Source organism: Ornithorhynchus anatinus, chromosome X2 (genome assembly GCF_004115215.2).
Source record: "Ornithorhynchus anatinus isolate Pmale09 chromosome X2, mOrnAna1.pri.v4, whole genome shotgun sequence".
NCBI classification, from domain to species: Eukaryota; Metazoa; Chordata; class Mammalia; order Monotremata; family Ornithorhynchidae; genus Ornithorhynchus; species Ornithorhynchus anatinus.
In genome coordinates this window covers 18,062,939-18,090,398 of record NC_041750.1, presented here as the reverse complement: position 1 = coordinate 18,090,398, position 27,460 = coordinate 18,062,939, and positions in this window count along the sequence as shown.

Below are 27,460 nucleotides of genomic sequence, written 5' to 3'. Positions count from 1 at the left end.
GATGTGACCTTAATAATGCTTTGAAGGTGCAGAGAATGGTGGTCTTGCATATATGGATGGGGAAGGAGTTTCAGACTAGCAGGGAGGATGTGGGAAAGAGGTCAGCGGCAAGATAGACGAGATCAGGGCACACTGAGTAAGCTGGCACTTAGAGGAGCGGGGTGTGTGAGTCGGGCTGTAGTAGGAGATGAGTGAGGTGAGGTAGGATGGGGAGAGCTGATTGAGTGCTTTAAAGCCAATGGTAAGGAGTTTCTGTTAAAATCTGCTAAAAAGTAGTGGGATGGTTTGAAGTAGTCTGATGATTTCTGGTTCTCCTGAAAAAAAATGGGAGACCATCCTGCCTCATCTCACCTCTCTTCAAGTTCTCTATTCAGGTCTCTGGCCCTTTAATGGTTAGGCAAAGGCTTTTGAGCTTTGTTCTTAGAAAGATGCTGACTCATCAGACCTGACTCGCTCTCTCACTGACTCAGTCCTTGGAACAGGTTCCCTTTTTCCTTAGGCCTCAGTTGCAAAATCTGTGAAATAGGGATTCTCGTGCTGACTTGTTTTCTAAGTTGTTGTGGGAAGGAGACCAAGACACAGAGTGATGGAAAAGATATGATAAAACCCTAATATTCATTTGAATCTCTCACAATTTCTGCAAGAGCTGATCCCCCCTCCCCTGGGGTCCTGGGGAATAATAATAACAATATTATTAATAATAATGATAATAATAATAGTTAAGCACTTACTAGATGCCAGGCACTGTGCCACGATAATCGGATTGGAGACAATCCCTGTCCCACATAAGGCTCATAGTATTAATCCCCATTTTACAGACGAGGTAAGAGGCACAGAGAAGTTAAGTGAATTGCCCAAGGTCACACAGCAGACAAAAGGTGGAGTTGGGATTAGAACCCAGGTCCTTTGACTCCCGGGCCTGTGCTCTTTCAAGTAGGCCACACTGCTTCAGTGTCTCATAAATTGACCAGGTGTCCAGGGCCTGCACCAACACCCGCATTAGGTTATTTGGATGCATACATGCTTTGAATATCCTAAAGGACAAAAACCAAAATAAAATTGCTGGTTGTGAGACCTCCTCATCTCAGCTGATAAGAAAGGATTACATTGGGAGGGAGATATATATAGCAGAAGAGTCTCTGTCACCCAGAACATGGCCCTGTTGAGTATCTGAGAAGCACTCTCTCTCCTCCTTCCCCTTTTCTCTTCTTCCCCTTCTCCTTCACCTTCTCCCTTTTGCCTTTCCACCTTTTCTCTTTTCCCTTTTCTCTCTTTGTCCCCCCTCCCCCTCTCTTTTCCCCTTTGGTCCCATTCTTGTCCTACAGAACATGACCAGATTTCTGGTCACCTTTTACCCCAACTCCCTTGTCCTCTCTCTTCCTGACACTTCCTTCCTCTGTCACCCTTCTCCTTCTTTGTCATTCTCTCCTTTCTCCCTCATTTTCTTTCTCTTTCCTTTTACTCTCCTTTCCTTTGCCTACCTTTCTCTCTGTCTCTCTCCATCTTCATCCCCCTCTGCCATTTTGGCCCCACTCCCGCCCCTTGGCCTCACCCCAATACACTCTGAGCTCCCAGAAATCTGCTCATCTTCCACTCTGGGCTTTAAAGGTTAAACAAAAAGTTCTGAATTTCCTTCTCCATGAAAACAACTGAAGGTCCATTGCCTGTAGCACTTCGGTACATATCGACGTACATGTCCTACTATTTAAGCACTTACTCATCTACATATCTATTTTTCCTTTGCTCTTTTTCTATCTTTAGCTTTATTTTGGGCCTGTCTCCGCCACCAGACTGAAAGTTCTTGTGAGTCAGGGATCATTTCTTCTAACTCTTGTACTCTCCCAAATGCTTAATACAGTGCTCTGCATGCAGTAGGTGCTCAATCAATCAATTAATCAATCAATATAATTTATTGAGTTCTTACTGTGAGCAGAGAAATGTACTAAGCACTTGGAGAAATACAATAGCACAGAGTCAGTAGACAAAATCCCTGCCCACAAATACAATTAGTTGACCAATGTCTGTCCCCTCTAGGCTGTGAGCTTGTTGTGAGCAGGGATTGTCACTGTTTATTGTTGAACTGTACTTTCCCAAATGCCTAGTGCAGTGTTCTGCACTCAGTAAGCGCCTAATAAATACGACTGAATGAATGAATTAATGAATGAACACAAGCTCCTTGTGGGCAGGGAACAAGTCTACCAACTCTGTTATACCCTCCCAAGTGCCTAGTGCAGTGTTCTGCACTTAGTAAGTGCTCTGTAAACACCACTGATTGATTGATTGATACCTAGCCTTTTTTTCAGTCCCCCATTAGGTCTAAAACCTAAGTAGTGCAGCAAGCTTAGGATATCCTGGTGGATTTGAGTCCTGACCTATATCCCCCACAACAAACATTTGGAGGACAATGTGAATAAAAATGGTTTGCCTGTGCTTTGGGCAGATGAAGAGCAAAATAAAACCCTTCTAGTTTTTGAGTCCAAGATAAACATTTATGTCCCTCCAAACACTCTCCAATCACCAAAGTGGCAATTCTGTGTGTGTGTGATTCCCCTGGTGAGTTTTTTAATAGGACAAAAACATTAAGTTCTAAGCTGTGGAAAAATATATCTCTTTTCTCTTATGAAGTATGGAATTATGTAAGTATTTCCATGACTGCAGAATCTAGTAAACACCTGGAATTGCAGTTTGAGAATTATGTAACTGTGGTTTTGTGTTTGTCTTTCCCTGAGGTACTGGAGCATTACACACAGTCTATTTCCGCTTCCTGAAAATGTGCCCCTTTTTCCAAAATAAAAAGCAAAGAATGCAACTCCGCCCCATTTGGAGGCAAAGAATGGACTTGATAATTTCTTGACAGCTCATGCAGTCCCAGGCTTTTACATTTCAAGAAGCTCCAGAATTCAATTAAGGTCACATGGGGGCCAAAGTGGCTCTGGCACAAACATTGCTAGAAGAAACCCTGAAGGATCCCAAAGGAAGGAGCCCTCAATTGGAAAAATGCCCCAGAATAATCCTCAATTCGACCGTCCAGTGACAAAAAGAAACACATGCAAGGAAAGAAAATTCTGAACTCCCTCAGGGTGGTTCCAGCTCTCTCTCTTTAAGCCCAGTGACAGTGGGGCTGTCAGTAGGCCAAACTACCCCTAAACATGGCACCCCGCCCCATGCCACTAGGACTAAGTACAACTTTCTCTCTGCACACAGTAAGGGCACAATAAAAACCACTGATTGATTGATTGGGACTCCCATCAGCTCCTGCTCCAGCCCAGGAAGGACTCAAGCACTGGCAGCATGAGACCTTCTCAACTTTTCATTTATCGGGAAGGTCACTGCCGCAGCTGTGACTTTAGGGTCTGTTTGTCTGAGTCATGAGAAGACTGAAATCCTGCTGTTTATCATCGTCCTTGTCTTTTTTTATTCTTCTTCTTCTTTTCTTATGTGTCCATTGCCAACTACCCTTGCCCCCAGATTCTTAGGGGCCTGTGACCTTGTTTATATCTTTTTTTTAAAAAAACGTATTTGTTAAGAGCTTACTATGTGCCAGGCACTGTACTAAGCACTAAGGTTGATACAAGCTAATTGGGTTGGACACAGTCCATGTCCCACATAGGGTTCATAGTCTTAATCACCATTTTACAGTTGAGGCAAATGAGGCACAGAGAAGTTTAGTGACTTGCCCAAAGTCACATAGCAGACAAGTGGTGGAACCAGGATTAGAACCAAGGTCTTTCTAACTCCCAGGCCCATGCTTTATCCACAAGGCCATGCTGCTTCTCTTCCATCTATATTCCTACAAATGCTTTGCACTTGGAACATGCCTAAATAAATACTATCAGTAGTATTTATTGAACATTTACTATGTGCAGAGCACTGCACAAACGGGTTGGGAGAGGACAGAGTTGGTAGACAAGATCCCTGCCCACAAGAAGTTTACACTCCTAGAAGGGGAGTCAGACATTAGGACTCTAGGCTTCAAGGGTCTACATCACCTTGCCCCTTCCTACCTCTCCTCCCTTCTCTCTTTCTACTGCCCACCCCGCACGCTCCGCTCTTCTGCTGCCCACCTCCTCACCGCCCCTTGGTCTCGCCTATCCTGCCGTCGACCCCTGGGCCACGTCCTCCCGCGGTCCTGGAACGCCCTCTCCCGCGGTGCTGGAACGCCCTCCCTCCTCACCTCCGCCAGGCTAATTCTCTTCCCCTCTTCAAAACCCTACTTAAAACTCACCTCCTCCAAGAGGCCTTCCCAGACTGAGCTCCCCTTCTCCCCCTACTCCCTCCACTGCCCCCCCTTCACCTCTCCGCAGCTTAACCCTCTTTTCCCCCCATCTCCCTCTGCTCCTCCCCCTCTCCCTTCCCATCCCCTCAGCACTGTACTCATCTGCTCAACTGTATATATTTACATTACCCTATTTATTTTGTTAATGAAATGTACATCGCCTTGATTCTATTTAGTCGCCATTATTTTTACGAGATGTTCTTCCCCTTGACTCTATTTATTGTCATTGTTCTTGTCTGTCTGTCTCCCCCGATTAGACTGTAAGCCCGTCAAAGGGCAGGGACTGTCTCTATCTGTTGCCGACTTGTTCATTCCGAGCGCTTAGTACAGTGCTCTGCACATAGTAAGCGCTCAATAAATACTATTGAATGAATGAATGAATGAACATTAAAATAAATTACAGAAAGGGGAAATGGTAGAGTGTAAAGATACGCACATAGGTGCTGTGGGACTGAGGGCATTACTACTACTGCCGCTACTTTTACTTCCCTGGAAATCAAATAGTCATAATATCCCCACCCTGACAGCCCAGACTGCTGACCACATAAGACCACCTTGTCCACTCTATGCCCTATCTTCTCTTGCCTCACCCCTGCCCTCTCCATCCCTTTTTAGCTTTTCCTTTTCCCCCAACTATGGCCTTGTTTCTCCATGGCTCCTGTGTCACCCTTCCCACTCATTTTTCACTCTCCTAAATCAGTCCCCCAAAGCCATCCCCCATCTTCTAAGCCTCCCCATCCAGCACTGCCATTCCCCCCGCTGTTTCACTGCTGCCACAACAAGTTCCATACCCAGATAAAGGTGCTGGGACTGGTATAGCCTCCTCCCAGGCCTCCTGTAGTACTCCAACCCTGTTCAATCCCCCTAGCTTTGCCCAGAGGTCCAGTATTAAGCTGGAGTGTCAGGTTTTCAGCTGGCCTGGCCCATGCTTCTGGTTCTGATTCAGTACCTGTACACTTTTATGTCTGAGATGCACAGCAGAGAACCTGTGACAAACTAGGGGAACACAAAGGCTCTGGAGCAAGTGGGAGGGTCAGGAAACTTTAGTGAATTGCTCCCTCCTCTTATCCAACAGACAATTACTCTTCCCCACTTCAAAGCCTTATTTAAGGCACATCTCCTCCAAGAGGCCTTCCCTGACTAAGCCCTCCTTTCCTCTTCTCCCACTCCCTTCTGTGTTGTCCTGACTTGATCCCTTTATTTGTCTCCCCTCCCAGCCCCACAGCACTTATGTATATATCTATAATTTATTTATTTATATTAATGTCTGTCTCCCCACTTTTATCCCCACTGTAAGCTCATTGTGGGCAGGAAATGTGTCTCTTTATTGTTGTATTATACTCTCCAAAGCACTTAGTACAGTGGTCTGCTCAGAGTAAGTGCTCAGTAAATACAGTTGACTGACTGACTCATTCTGATATAATCTAGTAAAATTCCATAAGATGGCAGCTGGGCAAATCCACACATCGTGCCGTGTGCCAGTGTAGGATGTGTGGCATCATATGATTCTTGCGATTTTTTTTTCTTTATGGTATTTGTTAAGCGCTTACTATGTGCCAGGCATTGTACTAGGCATTGGGTTAGATACAAGCTAATCAGGTTGGACACAATCCCTATCCCACATGGGGCTCACAGTCTCAATCCCCATTTTACAGATGAGGTAACTGAGGCACAGCGAAGTGAAGTGACTTGCCCAAAGTCACCCAGCTGATAAGTGGCAGAGCCGAGATTAGAACGCAAGACCTCTGATTCCCAAGCCTAGGCTCTTTCCACTAAGCCACGCTGCTTCTCTATGCGGTAACTGAGCATAAAGAAGTTAAGTGACTTGCCCAAGGTCACATAGCAGACTAGTGGAGGAGAGGGATTAGAATCCAGTTCCTTCTGACTCCCAGGCCTGTGTTCTATCCACTAGACCACACTGTTTCTTGGGGAGGGGTAGGCTGGGTGTCAGGGACTGGGTGGATGACCTGATTGTCAACTGGGAATGCCTGGTGGAATTGACCCTATTATTTTATTTCCATTGTCATAGAAATTCTCATTTCTCATATGTAGCTGATCTTTTCCTTACTCTGCCTGCCACCAGTATGAAACTGCATTGATACAATTGGGGAAATGCAGAGTTTCTTGTCACCTGGAAACTGCAACTTTATCCCTCTTCTGGATTTATAAATGCAGACATTTGCAACACAAAATGGATGCTAAGGGAATGGGTTTCATGACTTTCTAGTGAAACTGACTTCCTGTTCCTGTTGAAGTGACTTTCTCATGGCATTCCATTTTATTGGATTTACCTGCTTTGGGTAGGTAAGGTTCACCCTCTCCCCAAACCATTTTGTCCTGACCTCAATGTTCATTTAGTTGCCACAGAGTGTGGCTTTGCTAACATCTCTCCCCATATCCCCATCTCCACAACCCCCAGTCCAACCACAACCTTTATTTCTTTAAGTTTTTTTGAATAAACCTTAGAAAAGAAAGAGTGTCCTGGCCTCTACCCCAGCTTGGGGAAGTCTGGTCAGGAGCGAGATGGAGAGGAGGATGATGAGGTAACCCCCACCAATTGTTCTCTCCCATTTGGCCCCAAAGAGAAAAGTATGTTGCATTTGAAGTGAGGAAGAAAATGAGTGCTATATTGTTTCTTGGAGCAAAGCAGTGTGGCCTAGTGGAAAGAACATGGGCCAGGGAGTCAGAGAGTCTAGGTTCTAAACCCAGCTCCACCACATGTCTGCTGTATGACCTTGGGCAAGTTACTTAATTTCTCTGTGCCTCAGTTACTTCAACTATAAAATGGGGATTAAGATTGTGAGCCCCATGTGGAACATGGACTGTGACCAACCTGATTAGCTTGTTATCTACCCCAACTCTAGGTACAGTGCCTGCCACACAGTAAGTGCTAAACAGATACTATTAAAAAAAACAACCAGAGCTCTCACCCTTCCTCTTGGGCTTCTTCAAAACAGAAGAGCCTTAATTTTTCCCATCCATCGGGCCTTCCCTGATTAAGCCCTCTTTACCCTGGCTCCCTCTCCCTTCTGTGTCATCTGTGCACTTGGCTCTGTGACCTTTGCACATTTAATACTCACTCTACCCTCAACCCTACATAAGTACTGTATAATATATAATTTTAAATATTATAAACTATTTACTATTTATTAATGTTTGTCTCCCCCTCCAGACTGTAAGCTTGTTGTGGGGTAGGGAACGTCTTTGCTAATTCTGTTGCATTGTACTCTCCCCACCGCTTAGTACGATGGTCTGCGTATGGTACTCCATAAACACCACTGATTGATTGATCAATCTCCTACAAGAAAATCGACAACCCCGAAACTGAGCAGCAGCAACTGTAGCAGCCTTGAAGAAGAATGGCATCAGCATTAGTGTGAAGGCAGCAGCTGGAGAGGGGTGGTCTTGGCTTCTCCCCCATTCTCTTCCCATTTTCCTGTTGCTGCTGTGATGACCTCATGATCAGCTGCCCCAGGGAAACGGCTGTCTGAATAATTACTCTATTTCTGTGTGTGGGTATTTGAGTGTGTGCAGGTGTGTTTGTGTCTGTTCCTCTGCTTGAGTATTTGTCTCTCTCCTGGGGTCCGTCTCTATTAATCCATCTCCTTTTTCTCCTGAAATAATTTTGGACCACTGGCTCCACCTCCACGGAAGCCCCACCCCTTGCCCCACTTTGAATGCCCAGAAAATCTGGCCACTTTTTGCTGAACCAACCAGGCCAGTCAGAAGCTGGATGGGGAGTTCCCCCTAGAGATCCTAAGCTCCTTGTGGGCAGGGATCCAATCTACCTACTCTGTTTACTCTCCCCAGTGCTTAGTACAGTGCTCAACATGCAGTAAGTGCTCAATAAATTCCATTGATTGATATTCCGAAGATGCAGTAGCAACAGGGTCTCAGCTTCTCTCATGTGTCTCTCTGGAAGACAGTGGGTGGGAGTGTGGTGGATGGCTCAAGTACTTTGGGAACCACTAACCCACAGCCCTGGATCACCTCCACAACCCACTTCCTTCGCTCCTGTGCACGAGCTGCGGAGAGCTGCTGGCAGAAATCTAGATATCAGTCCAACCTTGTCCACTTCAAGTTTATCCTTGAGTGCTTTAACTCTGTCCACTCCTCTGCCCGGTAAAATTATTTCTCCATTGACACCCATGCTCATTGCCCTCACCTATTGTTGCAGATGTTTAACTCCCTCCTCAAACCCCTTTTCCCCCTGATTCCCCCATCTCTTGCACCTAATGACCTGGCTACCTATTTTATTGAAAAAATTGAAACCATCAGGCAGGTGCTCTCCCTAAAATCTCCCCTGCCCCTCCTCAGTGCCTCTCTCCTCTGCCCCCTCTTCAATTCTCCCATCTTTCCCAGCAGTCTCAAGAGGAGATCTCCTGCCTTTTCTCAAAATCCACCTCCTCCACCTGTGCTTCTAACCCCATCTCTTCACATCTTATCAAAGCTCTTGCCCACTCCCTTCTTCCCTCCCTGGCCACCATTTTCAACTGTTCGCTCTACAATGGCTTCTTCCCCACTGCTTTCAAACATGTCCATGTCTCCCCACCCTAAAAAATCCCTCCCTTGACCCCCACAACTCCCTCCATTTACCACCCCATCTCCTTCCTACCATTCCTCTCCAAACTCCTTGAGCAAGTTATCTACACCTGCTGTCTCCACTTCCTCTCCTCAAATTCTCTCCTTGACCCCCTCCAATCTGGCTTCTGTCCCCTTCACACCACTGAAACTGCCCTCTCAAAGGTCACAAATGATCTCCTTCTTGCCAGATCAAATGGCCTCTACTCCATCCTAATCCTCCTTGACCTTTCATCTCACTTTGACACTGTCGACCACCCCCTTTCTCCAGGAAACATTACCCAACCTCGGCTTCACTGACACCGTCCTCTCCTGCTTCTCCTTCTACCTCTCTGGCCGCTAATTCTCAGTCCCTTTTGTGGGCTCCTCCTCTGCCTCCTATCCCTTAAGTGTTGGAGTCTCTCAAGGCCCACTTCTGGGTCCCCTTCTATTCTCCATCTACACCCACTCCCTTGGAGAACTCATTCTCTCCCATGGCTTCAACTACTACCTCTAAGTAGATGATTCTCAAATCTACATTTACAGCCTTGCTCTCTCTCTCTCTTTGCAGTCTTGCATTTCCTCCTGCCTTCAAGACATGTCTACTTGGATATCCTGCAGACACCTCAAACTTAACAAGTCCAAAACAAAATTCCTTATCTTCCCACCAAAACCTATCCACTCTATGATCTTCCCATCACTGTAGACAGCACCACCATCATACCTGTCTCACAAGCCTGTAACCTTGGAGCTATTCTTGACTCATCTCTCTCATTCAACCCACATATCCAATCTATCACTAAATCCTGTCAGTTCAACCTTCACAACATTGCTAAAATCTGCCCTTTTATCTCCATCCAAACTGCTACCATGTTAAGATGAGCATATATCCTACCTCACCTTAATTACTGTATCAGCCTCCTTGCTGACCTCCCTGCCTCCTGTCTCTCTTCTCCAGTCCTTACTTCACTCTGCTGCCCAGATCATTTTTCTACAAAAACAATCAGGCCATGTTTCCCCACTACTCAAGGACCTCCAGTGGTTGCCCATTCACTTCTGCATCAAAAAGAAAGTCCTTATTTTTGGCTTTAAAGCACTCGATTACTCTGCCCCCTTCTACCTCACCTCGCTGCTCTTCTATTACAACCTAGCCCACACTCTTCGCTCCTTTAGTGCCAACCTTCTCACTGTACCTCGATCTCGTCTATCTCACCGCCAACCTCTCGCCCGCGTCCTGCCTCTGGCCTGACCTTTTTCATATCCAATAGACAATTACTCGCTCCACCTTCAAAGCCTTATTGAAGAAACATCTCCTCCAAGAGGCTTTCCCTGATTAAGCTCTCATTTCCTCTTTTCCCAATCCCTTCTGCATCACCCTGATTTGCTGTCTGTATTCACCCCTTCCTCAGCCCCACAGCACTTATGTACTTATCTGTAATTTATTTATTTATATTAATGTCTGTCTCCCTCTCTAGACTGTGAACTCACTGTGGGCAGAAAATGTGTCTACCAATTCTGTTATATTGTACTCTTCCAAGTGATTAGCACAGTGCTCTACACACAGTAAGTGCTCAATAAATATAATTGATTGATGGATTGACTGAGTGAATCATCTGGCCCTGGGCAACCCTGGCTTTCCAACCAAACCCCTTCAGTTGGTCCTGGGCCCTGAGAGAAGCCCCAGAGTTCTCTGCAGGCACTCTATCTCTACAGGGTTTCAGTTCCCCATTATAAAGGGCAGACTGTGAGAAGAGAAGCAGTGTGGCCTAAGAGAAACACCATGGCTTAATGGAAAGAACACAGGCCTGGGAATCAGAGGATCTGGGTTCTCATTCCAGCTTGTCTGTTGTGTGACCTTGGGCAAGTCACTTAACTTCTCTGTGCCTCAGTTCCCCCTTCTGTAAAATGGGAATTCAATACATGTTCTCCCTCCTACTTAGACTGTGAGCCCCATGTGGGACCTGATTGTCTTGTATCTACTCCAGCGCTTAGGACAGTGCTTAGCACATAGGAGGTGCTTGACAATACTATTATCAATTTTATCATTATTAATAAGGACCTGGGTTCTAATCCCAGCTCCACCACTTGTCTGCTGTGTGACCTTGGGCAAGTCACTTAACGTCTCTGTGTCTCAGTTACTATATCTCTAAAATGGGGATTAAGACTGTGAGACCTATGCAACCTGATTATCTTGTATCTATCCCAGTGCTTAGTATAGTGCCTAGTACACAATAAGAATTTATTATTAGCAAATACCATTAAAAAAATCAAAAAATTGTGGGTCAATTTCAACTGTACCTGTGGTCTGGGAAAACCAGGTGTGCTTCCTAATAATAATAATTGTGTCATTTGCTAAGCACTTACTAGGTGTCAAGCACTTTACTAAATTCTAGGGTAGATACAAGCCCACATGGGGCTCACAGTCTAAGAAGGCAGGAGAACAGATATTGAATCCCCATTATGTAAATGAGAGATTTGAGGCACAGAGAAGTCAAGTGACTAGCCCAAGGTCATACAGCAGATAAGTGGTGGAGCTGGAATTAGAACCCAGGTCTACCACTTATTTGCTGTGTGACCTTAGGCAAGTCACTTGACTTCTCTGTGCCTGTTAACTCATCTGTAAAATGAGGATTAAGACTGTGAGCCCTATGTGTCCAGCCCAGTTATCTTGTATCTATCCCAGCATTTACTACAGTCTCTGGAAAACAGTAAGTGTTTAATTTCCAAGCGCTTAGTACAGTGCTCTGCACACAGTAAGCACTCAATAAATATGACTGAATGAATGAAGAAATACCTTATTTTTTTAAAAAAGGGTCCTCTGACTCCCAGCACTTTCCTCTTTCCAGTAGGCCATACTGCTTCTCTAGTCAGTCAGTCAGTCAATTGTATTTACTGAACACTTCCCACCCAAGCCCGGTCCTCTCCCAGACTTCCCTATCACCGTGGATGGCATGACCATCCTTCCCGTCTCTCAGGCCCGCAATCTCGGTGTCATCTTTGACTCGTCTCTCTCTTTCTCCCCACACATCCTATCCATTACCGAGACCTGCCGGTTTCACCTTTACAATATCACCAAGATCCACCCTTTCCTCTCCACCCAAACGGCTACCTTACTGTTACAGGCTCTTGTTATATCCCGGCTAGACTACTGTGTCAGCCTTCTCTCTGATCTCCCTTCCTCCTCTCTCGTCCCGCTCCAGTCTATTCTTCACTCCGCTGCCTGGCTCATCTTCCTGCAGAAACGATCTGGGCATGTCACTCCCCTTCTTAAACAACTCCAGTGGTTGCCTATCAACCTCCGCTCCAAACAAAAACTCCTCACTCTAGGCTTCAAGGCTCTCCAACACCTTGCCCCTTCCTACCTCTCCTCCCTTCTCTCTTTCTACTGCCCACCCCGCACGCTCCGCTCCTCTGCCGCCTAACTCCTCACCGTCCCTCGGTCTCGCCTATCCCGCCGTCGACCCCGGGGCCACGTCCTCCCGCGGTCCTGGAATGCCCTCCCTTCTCACCTCAGACAATCTAATTCTCTTCCCCTCTTCAAATCCCTACTTAAAACTCACCTCCTCCAAGAGGCCTTCCCAGACTGAGCTCCTCCCTTTTTCCCTCTGCTCCCTCTACCCCCCCTTCACCTCTCCGCAGCCAAACCCTCTTCTCCCCCCTTCCCTCTCCTCCTCCCCCTCTCCCATCCCACCCCCTCAGCACTGTACTCATCCGCTCCACTGTATATATCTTTACCACCCTATTTATTTTGTTTATTTTGTTTAATGAGATGTACATCACCCTGATTCTATTTAGTTGCCATTGTTTTTAGGAGATGTTCTTCCCCTTGACTCTATTTATTGCCATTGTTCTTGTCTGCCTGTCTCCCCCGATTAGACTGTAAGCCGGTCAAACGGCAGGGACTGTCTCTATCTGTAGCCGATTTGTTCATTCCAAGCGCCTAGTACAGTGCTCTGCACATAGTAAGCACTCAATAAATACTATTGAATGAATGAATGAATGTGTAGAGCACTGTACTTAGTGCTTGGGAGAGTACAGTATAACAGTAGACACATTCATTGCCCACAATGAGTTTACAGCCTAGAGAGGGAGACAGACATTAATATAAATAAATTACAGATATGTACATAAGTGCTGTGGGGCTGGGAGGAAGGATGAATAAAGGGAGCAAGTCAGGGTGATGCAGAAGGGAGTGGGAAAAGAGGAAATGAGGGCTTAGTAAGGGAAGCCCTCTTGGAGGAGATGTGCCTTGAATAAGGCACAACAGTGATCAGTCAAACTACCCTCTTCAGGCCTCCCTCAGGTCCCCTTTAGGCTAAGTCATGTTTCACTCTTTAGAATGAAGTGAAATAAAGTGTAATCTAACTGAAACACCCCAGGCACACAAGATAAGACCACTCCCACCATATGGGGAGGGAGTTTCTATTCACAGAAATTTTCTTCAGTCTCCTCTCAGCTTCAGGCTGTTCTCCCTCACCATCTCCATACCTGAGCTGATAGGCAAAGGAGCAGCTGCTGGCAGAGATAAGTGAAGCCGGTTCCTGGTAAAGGGCGAGTGGAGGGAGGGAGAGACACTCAATATCTAATTTTATGATTCAGACGAAAACTGCAATAACTGGAGCCTGAGGTGACTGGGAAAAACAAAGAGCAGTCTCAGAGGACTAAGTTGCTTACTGTTTTGCAGCAAGCTGGCCAGCGGGGCGTTGGCTTTTGTTAGAGGGACCTGGCTCCACCAGCCTCCACAAGTCTCCCCACCCCTACCTCCCTGCACTGACCCTGTAATGGGCAGAAACAGCGCTACTCCCCAGAGGAGGAGGTGGAGGCTGGAGGGGGCACAGAAAACCTAAATCCCACTTCAGTTCCCTTGTCCTACCCCTTTGGTGGAACTCATTCCAGAGCCAGCTAGCTCTGGCCCACCATCTCCCCACCCAGGTCTTCCTTCTGCCGCAGTCCTGCTACCTTAACCCAGTCCAGAGCTGGGGCCCAAGCCCAGTACAGAGCCGAGACAAGTGCTACCATCTTGCCCTGGGCTCTCCTCCTCACCATGCCCTCTCCTCCCCTTCACTGCCCTCACCTGGAGCCCTGGCCCAGCCCCACTCCACCACTCAACCACCCCAACCCCAAACGCCACAGTGGATTCACCTCTGACTTCCCTATAACTGGCATTACTTCACCCCCTCCCCCTCCCCGCTTTCTTGCCACTGTTGTCTGGGCAGGAAGACTTAAAAGTGCAGAAAGGGAAAACAGAGCCAATGCTGGCCTCCTGGATGGCTGCCCTTCCTTTCTCTAGTACTCCCGGGGGCATGGGTGGGGAGAGGGATTAGGTTGTGCTTCTCAGGATGCATAGGCTCTGGGATGACACATCGATCTGAGCACCTTCCCCTGGAGGGACCAGAGAATCTGGAGTGGGAGAAAGAAGCCGCAATCACCTTTGTTCTGTGTGCTTGAAATCCTTCCATGTTGGATCCATATCTCCAGGGCAGAGGCAGTTAGAAAGGCAGGAGGAAGGCCTGGAGCACGGGTGAGATTCAGGGAGGTCTGCTAAAGTAGTTGCTAAATCCCAAGGTACACCATGTCCCTAGCTGCAGCCAAGGGGCGGCCTGTGCTATGGGGAAAATGCCCTTGGACCTAGCTGCCGCTGAGTCCTTTGGAAGTGCTGAGCTGGTGACTTTGGCAGGTGGCAGGCTGCAGGGAGCTGCTGAGCACTGCTGAGAGGCGGTGATGATGAGTGAGCTGGCTGGCAGTCAGGGACAATGTGACTCTTCCCTCCTCTCCCCTTAGCAGGGCAGGGAGTAGGTGTGAGGGAGAAAATCAAGCATTTCTCAGGACTTGCTCTTTCCCATCAGTCACCTCCTCCATTTGGCATTTTGAAAAACCACCTACCCCTTCCAAAGTCCTTTCTTTCTGAAGTTATACTCTTCCAGAATCTTGGGGCTGGAGGCCGGGGCAGGAGCTATTAGCAGGGCAAAGAGGAAACTAATTTTTGTACTTGATAGCCTGCAGCCTTGGGCTGCTGCTTCTTGAAGCCTGTTTACCTTGGATTTCCATGCAGTATGACCGTGTTGCTTCTAACGTGGAACCAGGGAGGGAAGCAAAAACGTGGACAGATATACAGATGGCCAGAGTCGGGGGAGAGACAGAGACCGAGGCAGAGAGACAGTGAGATTGGTACGAGCACCTTTCTGAAATTGGATTTGGAAGGGTGTGCACAAAGAAGAGGGCATGTCAGGGCAAATACAGAACAAATCTGTTGCCCAAACTTCGTGGGTTAAGCATGTTGCTAAGCCCTTTGGGCTCTGGGTGCTGCTGCAGTCTGTACAGTCGGATCGAGAGGTTCATTTGGGGACTCTTCCTTTTAAGGAGCCCTGAAGGTGCTCTATCCTTTGCTGCATGGGGTGGATTCTCCTTGAAAGCAAAAAGTTGTTCGGGGATGTGTACAGATGAAGGGAGCGGGTTTGACCCTCCCCCATCACACACACATACACCATCACACATACCCCAGCAACCCCTCAAACCACCTCTCTGATACAGAAGCCAACATGGCAGATTAGGGCTGTGCTGTGGAGGAGAAACAGAGGGGGGATATACTGGAACAACTGTGGGTATTTACCAGGGACAAGGTAGGGGTTATGGAAGCAGGGTGCTCCCCATGAGGCCAGCTAGTCTCCAGGCCACTGTTGCTTGCTATAGCCCTTGCCCAGTTCCCAGTGGATGCCCCAGACTGATTGAGTAAACTCAGTGGACATGAGAGGATGCCTGGCTTGCCCTCATGGAGTTCCAGGCTTGGTGGCCAAGTGGGCCCTGCCCTGGTGGCTAGGGAATATGAAAGACATGGTGACAGTGGAGGTGGAGGAGAAGGAGAAGAGGAACAGAAAACATGGGCAAAAGGTGAATACCTTTACCATCCTCTCCTTCCCCACGTCTTTTCCTTTCCTCTAATTTTCCTCACCTCCTTCTTTTCCTTCCCCTCCTTTCTCCCCCTACTATTTTCCCATCATTGTCTCCCTTTCTCCTTCTTTCCTTCTCTTTCATCCTCCTCTACCCCATCAAAGCCCCATTCCCTTGACACTTTGCCTCCCACAACCAAAGCCTCACCTTAAATTTACCCCTGTATTCAAATCAAAAAGTTGGCAATTCTGATTTAGTAGTAGTAGTAGCATGGCCTAGTGGATAGAGCATGGGCCTGGGAGTAAGAAGGTCATGGGTTCTAATCCCAGTAATCTGCTGTGTGACCTTGGGCAAGTCACTTAATTTCTCTGTGCCTCAGTTCCCTCATCTATAAAATGGGGATTAAGACTGCAAGCCCTGTGTGGGACAGGGAGTACGTCCAACCTAATTATCTTGTATCCACCAAAGCGCTTATAACAGTGCCCGGCACATAGTAAGCACTTAAATACCAAAATTGTTATTATTAATAGTAGTAGTATTTATGGCATGCTCACTGTGTGCTGAGAACTGTATTAAGCACTGGAAAAGAGTATTTAGGTGGGAATTAGGGAGGGGCTCATAAGGATTTAGACCTGGAATAGCCATAGCTTCATGGAAAGAGACCTGGCTTGGGAGTCAGAGGCCATGGGTTCTAATCCCTCTTCTGCCACTCAGCTGTGTGACTTTGGGCAAGTCGCTTAACTTCTCTGGGCCTCAGTACTCTCATCTGTAAAATGGGGATGAAGTCTGTGAGCCCTACGTGGGACACCCTGATTACCTTGTATCTACCCCAGCGCTTAGAACCGTGCTTTGCACATAGTGGGCACTTAACAAATGCCATCATTATTTATTATTATTTTACTGACAGTGAATGTTATTCTTGACTGGAAAAGTTTTACTCAAAAGTTTGATTTGTTCCTGAGTGCAAAGGACTAAATTTAAAGGAGGATCCTCAAAAGATTGCAATATTCCTAAATCAAAGGAAGAAACTCTTAGAATTAAATACCTCTAATCTGTCAGATACTCTGAAGACAATAACTAACACCTGATAACCCAGGATTACTCTTTACCAAAGAATAACAAAGCAATAGAAAGATTCAAGCTGCAGGTACACTATCAGGCAAAAGATGAAAGTTGGGCACTGTAAAATCACTAAAGAATTTAAACTGAAGCTACATAGAACATTCTAGCAGATTCTTACATGTGAAATAAAACAGTGCTTGAATTTTTTTTCACAAGTGGACATTTGGAAAAAGAACTGGATGTAAATAAAACCTTCAAATATCAAACAACTCTAATGCATTATGGCTACAATTCAGTCAGTGCTATTTATTGAACACTTGATAGTCACCTCACCCTCGGCCCTAAGGCACCAATGAACATTGCCATAATTTATTTATTTTACTGTCTCCCTCTTTAGATTGTTAGCTCATGGGCAGGGAACATGTCTACCCACTCTGTTAAATTGTACTCTCCCAAGTGCTTACTTAGTACAGTGTTCTGCACACAATAAAAACTCAATAAATACCATTGATTGATTGTTTGAGCACTTACTTTGTGCTGATAACTGCACTAGGCATCTGGGAGGGAACGATAGAATCAATCGACATGTTTCCTGCCCACAAGAAACTTTCAGCATGAACAACAATAAGCAATAATATATGGCAGCAGAGAACCAAAACTTGGTCAAGATGGATCAAATAAAAATGGACATGACATTAATTTGTGTAAAAATGTGAAAGGAGTTATTAGTCACAAGGAGGCCTTCATTTGGAAAAGTCTCTTAGGAATACAAAGGCTATAATCACTTTGAAGCAGATTGTAATAGCAAAAGAGCTTTCAAAAAAGAAAAAGCAGTGTGGCCTAATGGAGAGAGCACAAGTCCAGGAGTCAGAATGACCTGGGTTCTAATCCCGGCTCTGCCAATTGCTTGCTGGGTGACTTTGGTTGAAGCAGCGTGGCTCAGTAGAAAGAGCCCGGGCTTGGGAGTCAGAGTTCATGGGGTTGAATTCTGACTCTGCCACTTATCAGCTGTATGACTGTGGGCAAGTCACTCAACTTCTCTGTGCCTCAGTTACCTCAACTGTAAAATGGGGATTAACTGTGAGCCTCACGTGGGACAACCTGATTACCCTGTATTTACCCCAGTGCTTAGAACAGTGCTCTGCACATAGTAAGCGCTTAAAAAATACCAACATTATTAAGTCCCTTAACTTCTCTGTGTCTCAGTTTCCTCAACTGTAAAATGTGGATACCTGTTCTCCCTCCTAATTAGACTGAGAACCCCATATGGGGCAGGGACTGTGTCTGACCTAATTAACTTGTACCTACCCTAGTGCTTAGAATAGTGTTTGACACATAGTAAGCGCTTAACAAATACCATTAAAAAGAGGAGCGACAGAGATCATCAATAAAAAACAACAGCAGAAGAATAAACAAGAAGACAACTTCATATTTATAGAACTAGACATGACAACGGAAAATATAAAACTGAATGGAAACAGTCAAATTAGACTAAGTGAATACTAAATAGGACAATGAATCAATCAATTGCATTTATTGAGTGTTTACTGTGTGCAGAGCACTGAACTAAGTGCTTGGGAGAATACAATATAAGAATATAACAGACATATTCTCTGCCCACATTGAGCTTACAGTCTAGAGGGGGAGACAGACATTAATATAAATAAATAAATTATGGATATACACCTAAGTGTTGTGGGGCTGGGAGGGGGGATGAATAAAGGGAGCAAGTCAGGGTGAAGCAGAAAGGAGTGGAAGAAAAGGAATAGAGAGCTTGTCAGGGAAGGCCTCTTGGAGGAGATGTGCCTTCATTAAGGCTTTGAAGTGGGAGAGAGTAATTGTCTGTTGGATATGAAGAGGGAGGGTTTTCCAGGCCAGAGGCAGGACATGGGTGAGAGGTTCATAGTGAGATAGGCAAAGGCAGCTGAAAGGTCGTGGAGGATTAGGATGGAGTAGAGACCATTTGATTTGGCAAGTAGGAGGTCATTTGTGACCTTTGAGAAGAACAGCAATAGTTTTGTTTGGGTGTCCAAGGAAATTTCATATTATAATAGATTTGCCCAGATTACAAATTACCCCTAAATCATATGAATGTTCAGAGGCTTGATGCACCACCTGATGTTTTCTACTGCCTTTTGGACATCTGCAACTGGATGAACCACTGACACCTTATTCTGAATGTAGTAAAACTGCATTCTTCAGAGGTTTTTTTATGCTGTTAAGTTCTTACTATGTGCCAGGCACTATACTAAGCATTGAGGTACATATAAGCTTAACAGGTTGGACACAGTCCCTATCCCACATGGGACTCACACTCTTTTTTCCCATTTTTGCAGATGAGGTAACTGAGGCACAGAAAAGTTAAGTGACTTGCCCAAGGTCACAGGGCAGACAAGTTGTGAGCTGGAATTAGAACCTTGATCTTTCTGACTCCCAGGCCCATTCTCTACCCACTAGGCCACACTGCTTCTCTAGAGCACACTGTTTCTTTAAAGTTTTTCAGTCTCCCCCAAACTTTCTCTTCTTTATATCTTTCCTATCCTCATTGACCACCTCTATCCATCCTTTCTTACCAACAAGTTTCCAACCTTGGAGTCATCCTGAACTCCTCTCTCATTTGCCTCTGACATTCAATTTGCCTCAATAATATTTCATGGATCACTTCCTTCATCTCCACCTTTGTACAAATCCCAGTGCTCTCCTGCTCCAGTCTCTCCTCTCTTCAGTCCCTTTCACATTCAGCTACTGAAATAATTTCTGTAAAACTCTCATTAGAGAGAGAGACTTCAACTCCCTTCCTTGAAAATCTACCATGGCTCTCCGGTGCCTCTTGCCTAAAACAGACGCTCCTTGGCTGTTGATTATTGATTCCAAAAGAAAGCACCAGCTGGCAAGCTGCCTCTCCGTACTTAAAAAAAAAATGGTATTTGTTAAGCACTGACTATGTGTCTAGCACTGTTCTAAGTGCTGGAGTAGATAGAACTTAGGCAGGACACAGTCCCTGGATCACATGGGGCTCACAGCCTAAGTAGGAGGAAGACCAGGTATTGAATTTTGCAGTTGAGGAAACTGAAGCAGAGAGAAGTAAAGTTACTTGCCCAAGTTCACAAAGTAGACAAGTGCTAAACCCAGCTCTTCTGGCTCCTAAGTGTGTGCTTTAACCCACCAGGCCACACTGCTTAACTAACAGGCCACACTAACTTCTTCTCCTGTAACACCCCACTCCTCCCAAATAAATCTCCTAATTGCACCTTGCACTTGACTCTCCTACCTAAAATCAGTTGTTCATGCTATTCCCCTTTCTTGTAATGCTTTTCCTGTTCAGCATCTCCAAGTCACATGCCTTCCTGCTTTCAAAAACTTTCTAAAATAGTTCTATGAGACATCCCCTGATTAAGAGCATTCATCCCAATCATACCCCAATCACCTTAGCACTCAAACATCCCCTTAGGTATTTATCTAGTTATCTACCTTTGGTTGTTATTTTTATCTAATTGGATGTTTTCAACTATTGTATGTTTCTTATCTTATGATAATAATAATAATGATAATAATAATGGTATTTGTTAAGCACTGTTCTAAGCACTGGGGTAGATACAAGATACAAGATTATCAGGTTGTCCCAAGTGGGGCTCTCAGTCTTAATCCCCATTTTACAGATGAGGTAACTGAGGCACAGAGATGTGTGCTTCTATTTCATATTTAGATTTAGAGCTCTTTAAAGACAAGGACTTTATCTTAAACTCTTCTATATAGAGCTTATTCAGCTATATAATGAGTTACATAGTACATAGTTTAAGAAAAGTTAAATTCTGGCCTTACATGCCTTAAGGAATGCAAATTAACTTTAAGGAAAAAATAAAAAGAGAAACCTCATGCAGTAGAAATGTGGGGAATAAGAGAAAAATGAGATAGACCTATGGAATGAGTGCATTCAATATTGATAGTAAAAGAACAGAGTAAAATACTTAGATTATGTTTGGACATTTAAAAAAAAACACCCAAAACTAAATAAGAATATTGAAAGAATATTTTCACATTCCTAGAAGAGATGAAATTTTTAGATAAATGGAAAGAGTCAAATGCCTTTCCTCCCAAGATGCACCTTCAGCTTCTGGAAGAATCCATTGAAAGGATTTATTAAAATAAGGGGTACATTTTGTACATCGATGACATTTATGCATCTCTAGAAGAACACAGAAAGATACTTTAAGAAGCACTGATCAAAATACATGAGGCAAGCGTGAAACTGAATAAAAGTAGTTGAAATTTAGCTCGAGGGAAATTTCATGTTTAAGGGAGAAATTGTCAACTGATAGTATAGCTATAGATCAAGTAACAAGCATTACTGTTCCAAAAAAGGATTAAATACAGAAGGCATTGGGCATGATTAAATTGATTCTAAAGTATATTCCAACTCTAACCCAAAAAAGTGTTTACTGAAATGCAGCGATGTTTGGAAAAATATCATCAGAAAGAGCTTGAGAAGTTGAAATGGTTACTTGAAAGAGCATAGCTAGTTGAGGGTGAGGGTTGGTTAGGAGGTGTGCATGAGTGAGGTGAATCAGGTAAAGAGAGCAGATATGAAAGGAGGCAGCTGACAAAGAGAAGCAATGAAATAGCCATCGGACATTTTTTGAGAGGTAATGTTGTGGTATGTAGAAGAAGAGGACTGCTATTTATGTTGCCACATTAAGGCCTAATTGTCTCACATTTGGCTCCAAGTATTACATCTCTGCCTGCTTTAGTGTGTCTCCCAGGGGAATGAGTTCTAGTCACCCACTAGACTGCAGTTAGTCAGTCAGTCCGCCAATTGTAATTATTGAGTGCTTACTGTGTGCAGAGCACTGAACTAAGCACTTGGGAGAGCACAATACAGCAATAAACAGACACTTTCCTTCCCCACAATAAGCTTACAGTCTAGAAAAGGTTGAGGCCTCATGTTTATCTAGCCACCAACACTGAACGTTAATTGAAGGTCTTCAGTGTGGCACAACCAGGGCTGGATCAACCGACTCTGGAGCCTGGAGTTGGACCAGCTAGTGAGGCCTTTCACATGACGCATGCACAACACAGATAATGTCATATGTAGAGACATAATGGCATCATCCTATCACATCAGGCCTCTCCCTCCTCCCTCCCCTTAATGCTCTCTTTGCTCCCTCTCCTTTTGGCTCCACTGGACTTCCAAACTTCAACTCTTGGAAAAAAACCAAGACTGTGGAAACTCACAAGAGCTGGGGAAGAGGAGGAGGTGTGTCAATGGGTACTAATGATTGTCCATTTGTATTCAGATATGCCTGGCCTCCTGCTTCCAGGCCCCTCCCTCACTAGCCCCCACCTCACTCTGCTGTCTGGATCATTTTTCTAAAATGTCATTTTACACACATCTCCTCACACCTTAAAAACCTCCAGGAGTTGCCCATTCCTCTCCATGTCAAGCAGAAATTCTTGACCATTGGCTTTAAGACACTCAATCAGCTCTCTTGCCTCTACTTATCCATTCTCTCCTCCCACTAAACCCTAGTGCGCCTGTTTCATTCTCCAATCAACTCACTCACTCTGCCCCTTTCTGGTCTCCCCTGCTGCCAACCTCTTACTCATATCCTCCCCACTTCCTTGAGCTCCCTCCCCATTCTCAACCAGCAGACCACAGCTATCCTCATCTTCAAAGTCCTTCTGAAATCATATCTCCTTCAGGAAACCTTCCCTGATTAATGTCACCTGCCCATCCTATATCCCCCCAACTGCCACTTCAGCACTTCTACACTACCTAATTACTTGGGTAAAAAAACTCTCCCCCATCCCCACCCCCCCATAGCACTTATGTACATATCTTTATATTCTATTACTTCCTCTTACCTGTAATTTAGTTTAGTGCCTTTCATCGTCCATTACTATGTAAGTTGCGGGAGAGCAGAGATCAAATACACTAATTCTATGGTATTCTTCTGAGTGTACACAGTGAGCACTTGACAAATATTAGTAGTAACAGTATTTATTGAGCACTTTCTGTGTGCAGAGTACTATACTAAGCGCTGGGAGAGAATTCACAGGTAGGAATTAGACATGGTCCCTGTTCCTTTGGGGGCTCACAAACTAAGAATATGTGAAGGAGAAAAGACTGGAGACAGACACATCAGGAATGATGAAATATTGAAACACAATACAAATATACAAGGAAAAACAAAATCAGTGGGGTGTTGGGGCTAGAAGAGCAGAATTTCAGACCCTTTGGGGCTCAGAGTTAATAATAATAATAATGTTGGTATTTGTTAAGCGCTTACTATGTGCCAAGCACTGTTCTAAGCACTGGGGTAGACACAGGGGAACCAGGTTGTCCCATGTGGGGCTCACAGTCTTAATCCCCATTTTACAGATGAGGTAACTGAGGCACAGAGAAGTTAAGTGACTTGCCCAAAGTCACACAGCTGACAAGTGGCCGAGCCGGGATTCGAACCCATGAACTCTGACTCCAAAGCCCGTGCTCTTTCCACTGAGCCACGAGTTCATGGCACACCCACACCCACCAGCCTTCCCAGGGTTTTGGGGAGGCCTCTTGCTGAGGGTGCTCGCGGGGCAGCATTTTTTTAATTCCTGGCCTGGTGGACACTGAATATGATGGAAGTAGGCACCTGGTGGCAGGAGGGAAGGTGGCGGTTACCATGGTGCTTTTCTCTGAGGCAATAGAGAGGTCCAAGAGTGCATGGGAGCAGCTATTATCCCTGTTCCAGGGCACTCAGAGCATGCTGAGAGCAGGGATCTTCAATGGCAGAAGAGAAGGCTGCGGTTACCATGGACACTTTTCTCTGCAGTGATGCGGGGGTTAATGGATTGAAATTCCATAGTCAAATCCAAGGGTGGGCTAACAAGAGCTGAGAAGGAAGAGGAGGAGGAGGAGGAGGAGGAGGAGGAGGAGGAGGAGGAGAAGGATCGGGATGGGTGTCACTGTTAATGGTTGATAACAGGAGGAGGTAGCAGTAGCAAAGAGATGGGGATTTTCAATCAGCAACCCAGGGATTCAGCTATCCATGACTCCAGGTAGAACAGTCCAGGGGGGCCCAGCTAGCAGCACCCCACACGGTACAGATTCTCAAAGCTCATTCAACTGCTCCAGCAGCCTTGGTCTCCCGTTGCCCAAGAGGATGCAGTGACAGGCCTGGCCAGCTAGGGACCGGGCAGAGGGCAGCCAGGCAGAGAGGATGCCAAAGTCAGGCCTCATTTGCTGGCTCAGAGATATGCAGCTTCCTTCTTGGGCCTTCAATCCCCTTGCCTGCCCTGAGCCAGAGTTGAGCCACTTAGAGAGGTATCCATTCTGACCAGGCAACAGGTTTGTACAGACATTAAATGGCCACTGCATATGCTTGGCATCAGAAGGAGCAGGGGGTGGGGAGTGGGCAGTGAAGATTTCAGGCCAAAATCACAGCTGTCCCATCCCCTCTAATGATTTGCACTCTACTCCTCCATTCTTCCTCTCTTGCTACATTTGAGCAGTGGCCACCATGGTTATTGCGAACTCTCCTGTTTGCCCTTTCTGGGACAGGCCACAAGTACGGACCAGGGGCGAGACTACTGGATAAAATGGATATACAGGTGTCTCCTCAGACTCTAGAATACTATTCATTCATTCAATAGTATTTATTGAGCACTTACTATGTGCAGAGCACTGTACTAAGCGCTCGGAATGTACAAATCGGTAACAGATAGAGACAGTCTCTGCCCTTTGACGGGCTTACAGTCTAATAGGGAGAGACAGACAGACAAGAACAATGGCAATAAATAGAACCAAGGGGAAGAACATCTCATTAAAACAATAGCAAATAAATAGAATCAGGGTGATGTACATCGCATTAACAAAATAAATAGGGTAATGAAGATATATACAGTTGAGCGGGACAAGTACAGTGTTGAGGGGATGGGACGGGAGATGGGGAGGGGCAGAGGGAAACGGGGGGGAAAAGGGTTTAGCTGTGGAGAGGTGAAGCGGGGGGGGTAGAGGGAGCAGAGGGAAAAAAGGGGGGAGCTCAGTCTGGGAAGGCCTCTTGGTGCTGTGGGCAGGGAATGTGTCCTTTTATCATTCTATTGTACTATCCCAAGTGCTTAATACAGTGCCCTACACACAGTAAGCACTCAGTAAATGCAATTGAGTGACTGACTGACTGACTAGGGGCTTTGAGGGATGAAGTGATATTGGTTCATTAGTTCACCTCTACAAACCTACGTCAATACTCTCTCTCTTTTTCCCTCTCTCTCTTTCTCTCTCTCTCTGACCTATTAGAAACTGGGGCTACCTTTTGCCTCAAGAAGTATTACACTACAAGACATTTCCTTTCTGAGAAGAGCCACATAGCCAATTAGCCCTCTTTCAGGGACACCTGTGAAGTTTTACTAACCAGTATTGGCTTGTGCCAATTGACTCCTTAATAGTTCTACATGCCAAGACAGTCCAAGAGATGGTGACCCACATGCTGATTTCTGGGGGCACCAGGACTCCCGGTTTTTGTCTTACTGGGACTGAAGTTATTGTAAAAGTTGGTGTCTTGCAGGAAGTAACAGGAAAGCTAGGTGGGTTCCTATGACCTGGGTTCTATGTTGTGGTTTTTAAGGGTGTTGTTCAAAAAAGACAAAGAAAACAAAAAAAAAGCCAAAAAGCAATCTCACACTGTGCGTCTACAGGATTTGAGGCTGTGGTTTCTTGGGGACTGGCTTCTCACACTGCCCAGACCTCAGATTTGGGGAAACAGATAGACTGGCTATATGACATGCAAACCTCAGGATAGGCAAACAAGGGTGGGGGGAGATGAAGGGGGAGAGGTGGGAAGAATCTACAGTAAACTTGAGCTGCAGCGAGTCTGATGAACTTTCAACACGACAAGGGAGATAATCTCTATTTTTACCAGTAACTCCTCCCTACCCCACTTCACACACACACAGACACAAACATACACACACAGAGCAAACAACCAGTTATAAGAAGCAGCTTGATCAACAAGATGTAGAGATGCAGGTCTTTACGTAGCTGACTGCTTTGTGCCCAATTACTTCTCTGATAAGTGCAGTTCTCTGTACACAGTAAGTACTCAATAAATACCACTGATGATGATGATGATCATGAGTGATGGCAAGGAAACTTTTGTTGTGTATATAGGAAAACTCCAGGATTCTCTGGATCATGTAACTCAGCAAAGAGACTAGAAACCTGGGTATTGTGAATTCTATTGTCAGCTAAGTCATTACATTGCTATATGCTTTGAGGCTAGTCACTGTCCTTCTCTTGGGCTCATTACCTTCTTTGAAAAATGAGAATAGTGGAGTGACAAGCTAACCAAATAGAGTGATAGGTGTTAAATAGCTTGCTGGTTAAAAATAGAAGAGGTTGGTGTGGGTGCAAGATAGGGTGGTCTTGAAGAGTGGAAGTTGGCAAGGGTTAAGGTGATGAGATTTCTGATGAAGCTAAAGGAGACAGAGAAGAGGTGAGGGGGGTGGTAAGAGATGGGGAGAAAAGGAGAAAGGGGAAGCTGGAGAAAGGTGAATGAAAAAGGGGAGCATAAGTGGGGAAGGGGAGAAGGAGACAAGGAAAGGGAAAGGAAGCAGGAAAGATGAGCTATGATAAGGGGAAGGAGGGAAAATAGGAAGAGATAAAGTTGAGACTGAGGAATTTACTGCTGCTGCTGCAATTGGTGCTGCCCTTCACCATCAGCCAGTGCCCCTGGCCACCAGACCAGGTTTCAGGGCTTCTGTTTGCATGGCAGAGTTGGCAGAGGCACAGGGTCTTCTGGAATGTGGCTATGAGGCTCCTGCAGGCTAGCTGCCACTGTTGCCAGAAGTTTCCTGGAGGCTTCTGCACTGACTCTGCCACATCAGAATGGCTGCAGCAGAAATCACTGGGAAATGGACACAAAGCTATCCACTTTCTTCCCTGTTGCTGTGATAGTCCCCTCCTTCCACCCAACTGAGAAAGAGGTCTCTAAAGGGTTTTTCTGGAGACATTTTAAGAGGTGGGATAGGACCCTAACATTTTTGAGCATTCAACCTAATACAGGATGTCTGGTCAAGCAAGAATGTCTGGCTCTAGATAAATTGAGCAAGGAAAATGAATTTGAAGACCTATTCTTTCTGGAAAGAAGGGAGAAAACCAGCCACCAGCCTCTCCATCTCCACATTCTTTATTCTTCAACCAGAAAGCTGCTCTGTCTTACATTAGAAGGGAAATACTATGGGTCTTGATGTAAAAGACTTCTTGACATGAAAGAGTTCTTTGTTCCAGATCTGGCCTTTGCAATCCCCAGGTTTGTTAAAAGAAGCAGGAAATGGTGAGGCAGCAACTCTATTAGCTACTAGATAACATTTCAGAGCACAGATGTCAGAAAAAAAAAAAAACATTTTCCCTCCCCTCAGAGTCAAGATATCCAAGGACAAACTTCCTTCCCTGCATATCTATCTTTCTACATCACTGTCTGTCGGTCTGTTTGGCCCCAAATAGATATTCTTCTCAATCCAATTCTCCTATCCGATTTCACTGAAATGAAATTTAACTCCAACCCCACCCCATGCTCCAGCCTGGACCTTTCCCAACCACCCATCCCCCCCCCCCCCACACACACAGTGGAGTGGAAAGGGAAGAGCTCTATTTAGGATTCCTTCTCCTAGATAGAGGCAATGTATGAGAGATTT